The following is an 11,850-nucleotide window of genomic DNA, read 5'->3' on the forward strand; positions in this document are numbered from 1 at the left end:
GCATGCTCTCACAACCAATGACCTCTCGGTCGGGACTCCAGACTCTCGCCCCAGTGTGAGTTATCAGTGAGCTTGCTCTCACGCCTCTAGATCCTCGCCCTTGTGCGAGTTGTAAGTGAGCCTGCTCTCACGACCAGTGATCCCTCAAGCAGGATTTCAAACTCTCTCCTTCGCATCACACTACCACACTTAATAACTCACTGGTTAGCCTTTTGCACTCCTAAGTCCAGGACGAGTTATCAATAAACAAAGAAGTACTAGGGAAGAAAGTAAAGAAGAGATAAAGACTGAAGTCCGACCAGATCTGCATTTATTTAATGAAGTATAAGACACCTCTCAAACTCTCACTTCCACATTAGAGATATCTAAGTAATCAGGATTCAGTTCCAGTGCCAGTAGCTGGTAGGCAGCTTGAGCTAAGTGTTGGAGCAATCTAGTGACCCTAGGTTTTGATGTTTGGGCAAAGGTTTAAGTTAGGTTTATTGTTGTATTTGATATGCAGTGTGAGTGTGCAGGATACAGGTACAACAAGGAAGTCCAAGTGTGATCTTGGCAAAGGAGGAAAGTCCAAGGATGAGTCTTGACGGTGTAAGTCCAAGCATGTAGTCTTGGCAACGTAAGTCCAAGTGTAGCTTGGCAATGGATGAAGTCTCGGAGGCGCGACCTCTTGGCAAAGGAAGACCCGACAACAATGACAAGGCCGATGGAAGCTCCAGAAGGCAAGACGTGAAGGATGGGGAGGCATCCGAGGGACGCAAGGCTGATGGAGGAGGCTAGAAGGCTAGGTCTAGGTTGGTCGGGCAGGGACGAGTGCTGAGAGATTGTACTGGGAGTAAAATATAAGAATTAGGGTTTACTGAAGCAGTACTGTAGCAGTATTGTAGCAGTCGACTGCATGTTTTAGCAGTCGACTGGGGCAGTCGACTGGCAGCGAACAGAATGTGTGAAATCGAGCCGTTGGGGTGTAACGGTCGAATTTCCACAGAGGGCAGTCGACTGCATGTTTTAGCAGTCGACTGGTAGGCGGGGTTTTCAACCCGCGGGCTATAAAACCAAAGCTTGGGAGCTTGGTTTGAGTTGACGAAATTAGACTTGGTTAAGGTCTAATTAGTAGTCTACAAGTGCTCAAGAGTTTTCCTTGTGTCCAAGAGGTCTTGGTGAGTTTGTGGTGAGGTTTCTCCACCCACAAGGAGTTTGAGCTAGCCGGAGGTCTTCCGGGGAGTAATCCACCGACGGATAGGGATCGTCCACCTTACGGACACGCCGTGGAGTAGGAGCTTTATCTCCGAACCACGTAAATGATCGTGTAGCTTGGTTTGCATTCTTTCTTGTCTTGTATTTTGTTTATCTTGTTTATTTTTGTATTATTCCGCTGCGCAAGCTAACAACGTAGGAAGCGAACGATTTGGGTGAGCCGCTATTCACCCCCCTCTAGCGGACGTCAAGGTCCCAACACTAAGGTGTTCCACTCGGCCTGCCTACTCTAAGTAAGATCATGCCTGAATCAGCTCTGCCCTGACGGACTGAATAATGTGACTCTGATAAGCAATGACTTCATCTTTGAGCAGATTTTCTTCTTGAAGAATGGCTATAGAAGCAACGTGTTTCTCTCTTAGATAAATCAAGAATTGAGCTTGGCTCTCCAGATCTGCATAAGCTTTTTTGCTTCAATGCTACTTCAGCCCAAGCTCGAGACTTGGTGGCTAACCATAGTTCCTCAATGTCTTGGCGGAGAGAAGACTGAAGATCTCTGTTTTGCATCATCTCTACTAAAGCAGTAACCTTGTGGGTGAGTAATTGAGTCATATGGGCTAGTTATTGGCGTAGAGATGACATCTCATCAAATTCAGGGGTGGACTCTATGGTTAGAAGAAGTCAGTAAGAAAAGTACAATGGTGTGGGGGAACTCAGCCCTTTCAAAGAGAAAGGTGTGAAGAGTCAACTTCAAAGAGTTTATGAGGCCCTTCTCCCAAGGTTGATTGGGTAATTAATCAGGTTGCATATCTCGGGATCTGGGAAATGGTATAGCATTTATGAATGCCATGGTGGAATAAGTAAACTGGAGCATGAGTCTAGTTAGTTGGACCTGAGTCTCCTTTGACTAGACTTGGAGGGAGGCTTGTGATACGGTGCATTATGGTGGGGTTTGATAAAGTTGAGCAGTCAAAAGTCAAGAGAATATGATAGTTAGAAGTCAAGGTGATGTGACAGTCAGAGGTCAAGGTGACATGGTAGTCAGAGGTCAAGGAGACATGGTAGTCAATAGGTATAGAAAGAGGAAGTAGGACCGTGTGATGACATTAGCAGCATAATTCCCGGTCGGGTTCTCACGGACCATGACTCCAGATCTGAGATATCTTGGTCTAAGACCTAGTAGACAGTCGGGGTGATACCTGACCTGGATCCGACTGGTCGGGCTCTCACGGCCTAGTTGTATCTAGGATGAGTTCTCTCGGAAGAAAACCCTCGGTCGGCCAACTCCCGATCTGCCCTTGGGCGATCTTTCCACAGCTCCCGGATTCCGAGGTTTAGGCCAAGTGTTATGCCCGACTGATCATCCCGAACTGCTCTATTCATACCCGGTCGGGACAGGAGGCGTTACAGGACAACAGGGTTAGGGAATCATAACTGTCTGTTAGAGAATAACTACTACGTGTTAGGGAATATTCCAACGGTCTACAATCACATGCAAATAGAACTTCCTTCAGTCTACAAGAGGATGTCCCGTGCCCTCCATCACCTGACAAGTCCTGACACCTGACATTCTCTGGCATCAGTCAAACTCCAGAAGGTACGTAATGTCATATAAAAAGGGAGGGTCTCTCCCTTTTACAGGTACGCTCTCTCGCACATTCGTATTTGTCTTCTACTTTCTTTCTCCTTCGTATACTATTATTCTGGGGAAAAAGTACCTGACTTGAGCATCGGAGGATCTGCTCCGGGGATCTTTTCCCTGGTTTCTGGCCTCTAACGCCCGTGTGCTTATCTGAGTGCGCGCAGAGCTAGGTACCGTCAGCTCAATCATCGTCGTCCATCAACACCACGTGGGAGTCTATTACCAGAAGCACATACGAGAAAGACATCTTAGTCACCCCCACCCCTCCTCCCCCCATCAACGCCAGCAATATCTCACTCAATCTTCATCTGACTCAGATTCTGAATAGAATCATTCATAATGCCACAGTTGATGCTATTGTTCAATCCTGGTTGTCTGATCGATTTTGCAACCAAATTCAGCTGGAAACAATCGCAAAAGTTATGAGAAGAGCTGGAATCGATCAGCTTTGCCAGGGACACGGAAACCATGAATCTATTACTCGATACCCTTTGCAAAGTTGAAGTGGCTCGAGGAGCATTTTCAGCACTCAAGCCTCCCATTGCTCCCGAGGCTTAGACCATCTCCAACCGGTGCCCTTTTACACCATTTTTGTGTAAAAGGGACACCAAATCTCCTCCAATGGAGACCCCAAAACTTGCACAAAAATGGTGCAAGTACGAATTTTTTAAATATAATATATTATAATATTAAATTTATATTTAAAATATTCTTAAATATTATAAATTAATATTATTTAATTTAATTTAATTTATTATGTAAATTTTATGTATTATAAATTTATATTAGTTATTAACTTAAATAATTAATATTTAAAATATTTGTTATAGTACTAAGATTATAAATATATTAAAATTTATAATATTGGTAATTTCATAACAAACACAATTAAACATTTAAAATTTCAAAATACATAACATATAGTCCATCATACAATTTAAAGATGCCACAAACACTAAAGTAAACATACATTTAAATAACTACAATAACATTGCAATACTAAACAAATTAATGTTTAATATTCTAGAAAATCACCTCCTAATAAACCACCGAAATAATCATAAAATTTACCGGAACCATTCAAAGGATCTTGAGATCCTTGTCCTTCTTCTTGAGACGAATTGATCCTAGATCTTTCTTCTTGATGTGGAATTGATTGAGATTTTTGGTTTTTAGTCATCTTTTGCATAATTCCGACTGGTTCACCGTGAATAAATTCACGCATTATAGGATCAGCAATGATATTCAAATCCTTGAATAAAATTTTATTCTCTTCCTTGAACATAGCAACATTGGTACTTCGATCCAACGCCGTGATAACCATGATTTTGGCTATATTATCTTGATTCATAATGCATGCTTTTGATGGTTTATTCATAGCTTAATCTCACATATACATTATATTTCATAATTGCATGTGACCTTGGACTTAATTGTAATTTAGCTAATTATCATGGTATTTGATGCTAATATTTGATTATTATTTTGTAGGCATCAAAAGGGTCATGGACCCGATCAAATCAGACCGCATTTGGGCTCAAATCAAGGGCTTAACGAGGTAATCAAAGCTTGGAGCATTATGAGCCGTCCATTGAAGATTGGAGAGATCTGAGCCATCCGTCAAGTATCTGGTCCATCCGACCTAATGAGGAGCAGATCTCGTCCATTGATGAATATCCAGAAGTTTTGATCCAGATCTGACCTCATCCAGCCGTTGATCAAGGCCCGGATTGTTCTGGACCGTCCGATCAGATGAGAAGGGGTTTAAATCCCGCGAGAAGCTACAGGAACACTGGGTCTCGGCGTGTTCGCGATTTTGCTATAGTGTTCCTCCTTCTTCTTCCTTGCGGCGCCGTTGCTCCCATTCCGATTTCCAGATCCGGTGCTTCTTCTTCTTCAACGACAACAATTATCCAGCTCCCGGCGTTCATCTTCCGGTGATCAGAGAGCTTGAAGGAGGTCTCCAGATGGCAATTTTGAGTCTGTTCCGCCGCCGCATACCCGGTTGAGGAGGTTTCCAGATTGACGTATTCGCATCCATCAGATGCTGAAGGGAGGTCTCCTGGAAGCTACTGATTTCTTTCCAATCTCCATTTCACAGCAATACTTGGACGATGTGGCCAATTCGATCCAGTTTGCAAATTCACAAATTCATGCTCTGTTCTTCGGCTGGTGAGGTTATCAGAGGAATGTGAGCTGAAGGGAGGTTTCCTGGAGCTAGGATCATTCCCTGGTAATAGCTGTAGGCTTTGGGATTGTTGTTGAATGCTTATAGGGGTTCCGAGAGCATTTCTGTTGGTTTTACAGCAGATTGGAGGAGTTTGAGCTTGGATCCGGATTAAGGAATGTTTAGGGTTTTAGTTTCCTTAACTTTGTCTTTGAATTGTCCATGAATTTGCTCAGATCATCAGATCTGATTTTGTTCCTTTCCATTTCATTTTGTTTGAATCTCAATTGCAATTCTATTACTGTTTTCTTACTTGCAATCCAATTCCTTTAGATTTCTGTAATTTTAAACCCATGTTCAGTTTCAAAATTAGTTTGCAATTAGTTTTGGATTTGAATTAGAGTTCTGATTTACATTAGTTATTTAATTTTGGTTATTTAGTTAGCTAACATTGTGTTCAAAATTCAATCTATGGTTGATGAGATGAGGATAAACTTGTGAATGCTTAACTCAAGATTTTTGGTTGTGGTCATCTGTTCAATGCATCTGTGATCGAGAATTTGAGCTTAATGATTGAATTTAGTGTGAATGAGGATTGGATGATACTTCGGTTTTACAAGTTTGGTTGAAATCTTGAGTATACTTATTACTTGTTATCTTTGCTCTATGCACCGGAATAGTTATGACTGAGAAGGAATTCAAATGTTGAATGCTAACTTTAGCTTGTTGATTGTTACCTAAATTGTATGTTGAAGATCATGTGAAGTGATTGGATAAATTGTTAATGGAAGAATTCGATTTAATGATACTAAATTGATCCTAATGTTTTGAGATGAAGTGGAAAATGTTTGGATAAGAAACACATTTCTTTGAGTCATTTTAAATTGTTCTAGTGTACTTTTGGGGTTTAGTTGTATTCAAGTTAAATTAGATTTTTGATTGGAACCAATTCTAGAATGCACACACATACTAGTTATCCTTGGAAAAATACGACTTGGGACTCCTTACTACACGCATTTTCTTTAGCTTAAATGGGTTCCAATCATTATTAATTTGGAGCGCCTTGTGACATGCAAAAAGGCCGACACCACGCCGCAACAAGTTCGTCATTCTGTGAAACCATTTTACTGAATTGTTGTTCATTCTTTCTCTTCAGTTTTACTTTCTTCACCCCAATAGGCTGTTTAGTTGAAGTACCACCACTGTCTGAATCAGTGATGTTAAGATTAAACGAAGAGACATGTGGAGATGAAGGTGAATAAACATCTTTCTCGAGATTATATGATTGAGAATAATCAGTTTGTCGTTGCACTCTTGAAGATGCAGCTTTGACGTTGTCACTGTTGAATTTCTCAATACCTTGAAGAATGCTCCAGACATGTCCAAATTTGAAGCCCTTTGAGTAATTAGGGTCTTGTACTAATAACATTTGAGCACGATTCATCTGTAAGAAAATAATACAATTATGAAACAAAATTAATAACTAAATTAGATATTGACAACAACTTGGATAGTCTACAAAAGAAATAATGAAAACAACTTACAATATCTTCCTCTGATGCTCCACTTGGATTCAATTCTTCGATTTGTCATATGCCACCCTTTAATTTGGAAACAACAACAATGATAGTATTCATTCTTTTTTGTAATGATCTTCTCGGTCGCTCTGAATTTTTAAAATTTAGATCTTGATTATACTCTATCTCAACTCTTACCCAAAATTAATCCTTTTTTTGGTTGATTCCTATGATTGTATTTTGAGAAATATGAAAATAAACATGACATAAATGTTTATTTTCTTCAACTGAGTAGGATGATGAATGAGAATTCGAACTCATTTTTTTCAAGAGTAAAGGTGCATTGTGATGGCCATGTCTAGTATGCCATTATATAAGAAAAAATTATGTGCATTGTATAAGATTTGTGTGTGCATTGTGATGTCCCGTCATCTGTAAAAATAATAGTATTGTGTGTTTATTGTAATGTCTCATCTCCTGAAATAATTATCATGATGTGTGCATTGTGATATCTTGTCGCATGCAAAAATAATAATGTTGTGTGCGCATTGTGATGTCTCATCTCCTGAAATAATAATAATGGTGTGTACATTGTGATGTCCCGTCATCTACAAAAATAATAGTGTTGTGTGTTCATTGTAATGTCTCATCTCCTGAAATAATTATCATGGTGTGTGCATTGTGATGTCCTGTCGTCTGCAAAAATAATAATGTTGTGTGTGCATTGTGATGTCTCATCTCCTGAAATAATAATAATGGTATGTGCATTGTGATGCCCCTTCATCTATAAAAATAGTAATGTTGTGTGTGCATTATGATGTCCCATCTCCTAAAAGAATAATAGTGTTATGTGTTCATTGTAATATCTCATCTTCTGAAATAATTATAATAGTGTGTGCATTGTGATGTCCTATCATTTGTAAAAATAATAGCGTTGTGTGTTCGTTGTAATGTCCCATCTCCTGAAATAATTTTCATGGTGTGTGCATTGTGACGTCCCGTTGCCTGCAAAAATAATAATGTTGTGTGTGCATTGTGATGCCCCATCCCCTGAAATAATAATAATGGTGTGTGCATTGTGATGTCCCTTTATCTGCAAAAATAATAATGTTGTGTGTGTATTGTGATGCCCCTTCTTCTAAAAAAATAATAGTGTTGTGTGTTCATTGTAATGTCCCATCTTCTAAAATAATTATAATAGTGTGTGTATTGTGATGTCCCATCACTTTCAAAAATAATAGTGTTGTGTATACATTATAAATACATACCATAACTAAAAACAATTCAATCACATTCTTCATCTCAAAAAATGAGTGCTAGATATGAAGGTACATCTAATTTATCATCCTCAAGCTCTGAAGATGATGATATATTTGAAGCACACAGAAGGCTTATCACTCAAGCGATCTACCGAAACAATCAGGTCATTTTGAAACATCTGAGTGAAGAAAGCAACAAAGGCAAACATCAAGGATCTATTCCTGGCCACATAGTGATCAATTGTAATAGAAAAGTCGTTGATCGTAATCTATTCAATGATTACTTTGCCGAAAATCCTAATATAATGCTACAATGTTTCGAAGAAGATTCTGAATGGGAAGAAATTTATTTATGCGTATTTTTAACGAGGTTAGTAATCATGATAATTATTTTGTGTAGAAAAGAGACGGAGTTGGAAAACTTGGTTTATCAGGTTTACAAAAAATGATAGCTACATTTCGAATATTGGCATATGGTGTGCCGGCAGACGCTACTGATGAGTATATCAAAATAGGAGAATCAACTGTCATAGAAAGTGTGAAAAGATTTTGCCGTGCTGTTGTTGAAGTATTTGGAGGACAATATCTGCGATCACCCAATGCTAATGATGTTGCTAGGCTTCTTTATATTGGTGAGCAACATGGTTTTCCTAGTATGTTGGGTAGTCTAGATTGTATGCATTGGAGGTGGAAAAATTACCCAACAGCATGGGCTGGGTAAAATTTTGGTCGCAGTTGAAAGCCAACAATTATTCTAGAAGTTGTAGCTGGTTATGATCTTTGGATATGATATGTATATTTCGGTTTACCTGGATCTAACAATGACATTAATTAATGTACTGGAGTCTTCTTATCTTTTTTCTAACCTTGCTCAAGGTATTGCTCCCCCTGCTCGTTATGTCATTCAAGGAAAATAGTACAACATGGGTTACTATTTAGCTGATGGTATATACCCAAAATGATCTACACTTGTTCAAACAATTCAAGATCCACACGGTACAAAGAATAAGCTGTTTGCAATGAAACAAGAGGCATGTAGAAAAGATGTTGAGCGAGCATTTGCAGTACTCCAATCATGCTTTGCAATTGTTGCAGGACCTTCACGTTTTTGGCAGAAAAGTATTTTACATGATATAATGACTTCATGTATTATTATGCATAATATGATAATTGAAGATGAGCGCGATATGAATACGTCAATTGTTGATCAAGGTGAAGTCTCGTCAGCTGCAGATGTTGATATAACAGTAGATGACAATACCCGATTTCAAGAGTCTCTTGCTAGATATGAAGGAATCAAAAATAAAAATGCTCACTTTGCTCTTGAAAATGCATTAATTGAACATTTATGGGAACAATTTGGTAATTCTGATAATTAAGGTTCATAATGATGTATTATTAATGAAGTGTTATTTGTTTTGTGAAAATATTTTTAAAAAATTATCTAAATTGTTTATGATTGGGTATTATCTTTAAATATTAAATATTAGTATGTTTATTAAATTATTTCTAATAAAATTACAAGATATTAATTTTAATTTTCTTGTAACTAAAAACATAATATCATAAAAATTAGTTATCATGTACAATAATTTTTTTAATTTTAATAGTAATTATTATCATAATAAAAATATTTAATAAATTAATATGTATGTTGAATAATAAATTATAAGATGGAAACATAAAATATTCTAAAGCATATTCTTTTTAGTATAGGAAATGGTATACATTGGTTGGAGTTGGAAAAATTTTTAGTACTCAAATGATACCAAATTGATGTTGAAAGTGTACAAAATAGATTTTGTGATGGGAGATGATCTTATACTTTCAATATTTTCGTTCATGGCTGAAAACTTGTTTGATAAACCTTATTAAAAAATTAACTCTTAAACCCGTCTTGAAAGACTATATATATTCTCAAAATGTGTAACAACTCTTTACAAACTCATTTTGAAAAATATTTTTTTTTTAAAAAAAAATCAAGTCATTTTAAAACTAAATTTTAAAGATTTTTTTCTTCAAAATATATTTTTTAAATTTTAATATATTTTGAGAAGTATTTGAAATAATTTTGATTATCACGTGGTTGACATGCCATTATGTTCCACAACTAAAGTACACAAACAGTGGAACAGTGAGTGAGGATTCCAATCTTTAAAATAATCATATCCTTCATGGCGCATTTTGGAATTCTATGACTGCATTTGGTAGGATAATAGGATTAAGATTATATTTTTAAAAAGTTATTAATATGTTGTTTGGTAGGGTGGATTAGAGGTAGGATTAGGGTTGATTAGGAGTGAGATTCATAATCTCTAGGTTCGAAGAATGATTAATAATCTCACCCCTAATCCTATCCTAATCAACTTAATTTTAATCCTGTCACCCCTACCAAACACAACCTAAATCCTAAATTCTAATCAATACAGGAATACCTAAATAAGGAACTGAAAGCGAATATGAATACAAACGCTGAGAAGGCGAAGGGAGACCAATCATTCAACTGCTTCGTAGATTCGATCGGCACATCATCTTCCCTATCCAACACCTTCTCGTTTTAATCAAATGCCTCGATTACCGCCCAATCACTCACATTCTCTCTCTCAAATCAATTTCTTACCATATAGTGAGGGGCATGAGCACTCAAGGAAAGAAGTTCAAAGAAATACTCAAAGGATAAACACATCAATGATATAATCTATAAATTGTGAAATATGGATCATAAATTTATTCTATAAATTGTGAAATATGGATCATAAATTTATGTATCTATCTTTAAATATTTTCTTAAAATTTTTCTTTGGGCATGTTATTGCTCCATGAACTAATTACCGATTTATGCAACCGAAGTATGCAAATGCGATTGAGTTGCTCCATGACCCTGAGTGACCTTCTTCGCTACGATTTAGGTAGCCACTTTAGTCGCCGAACCGATGTGAACGCCGATATTTCCGGCATTAAGGTAGGCCCGGAGTTGATGCCCAGGCCCAACATCATCCACACGAGAGCGAAAAATCCAACCCAATGCCAAGGCCCAACTACCTGCCCCATTCCTGATGGTCACAGTGAGCACTTCAAATTGTTCCAAAATACCGATATTAAGGTAAATCTGTGGGGCTGGCGTCCCAAGTTTAACAATTTTTAAATCTGTGGGGCCATCATCCACACGAGAGCGAAATTCTCCCAGGTGTAAAAATCAACTTCACCAAAATCCATAAAATATTTTAATAATTCTGGAAAAAAAGACATGAAGGAATCTAGACACTTCTTTAAATTAACAATAAAACAGTAACATTTTAAAAAATAAATTAATCACTTAAATTACAAATAATATCATTCATCTCTTACCATGCTATTAAAAAAACAATCTAAACACTTCTTTAATGAAGTAGTCAACTAAAACATATATGTTATAAGGAGACTAAGCCCTTTAATCCCAATCCCATTATAGTTTCACGATATAATTATAATTTTTCTATAATCCATCGGTTGCCAAAAATAAAATATAATAATAATAATATCATGTCCAGTCAAATTTGATTGACTCCTTCATTTACTATGCTTATTTTATTTGCTTCCTTCGTTTAAACCTAAAAGCAAGCGAGTGTAGTGACGCGGCCGTCACCTTCTGTATGGCCGATCAGATGGACGAGTTGCGCGACCTTATCGCCGCCTCCCGCTCCGCTATGGCCAAGCACATTCATGTGTTAAAGGAGCTTATCGCCGCCTCCAGCTCCGCCGCTGCTTCATCCTCCATCGGCGAGAAGCTGTTGTTAATAGGTGTACTCTATGGAAGAACCTGCTGTTGTTAATTTTCATTTTCTAAAAATTAACTACCTGATGCAATGTAAGGACCTACTCCTATCTCGGCTCTTATAGACGCTGCTATCATGGTAGTAGTGGGAATTTTTCTTGTAGCTAGACTTCTTCCTCTTTTCATATCCATACCTTACATAATGAATATTATTTCTTTAATAGGTGTAATAACAGTACTATTAGGAGCTACATTGGCTTGTGCTATCAATCATAAGTTTTATGTTCGGAAATGAAGGAGGAAAATCCGACGTACCT

Source organism: Zingiber officinale, chromosome 2B, assembly GCF_018446385.1.
Source record: "Zingiber officinale cultivar Zhangliang chromosome 2B, Zo_v1.1, whole genome shotgun sequence".
In the NCBI taxonomy this organism is placed as follows: domain Eukaryota; kingdom Viridiplantae; phylum Streptophyta; class Magnoliopsida; order Zingiberales; family Zingiberaceae; genus Zingiber; species Zingiber officinale.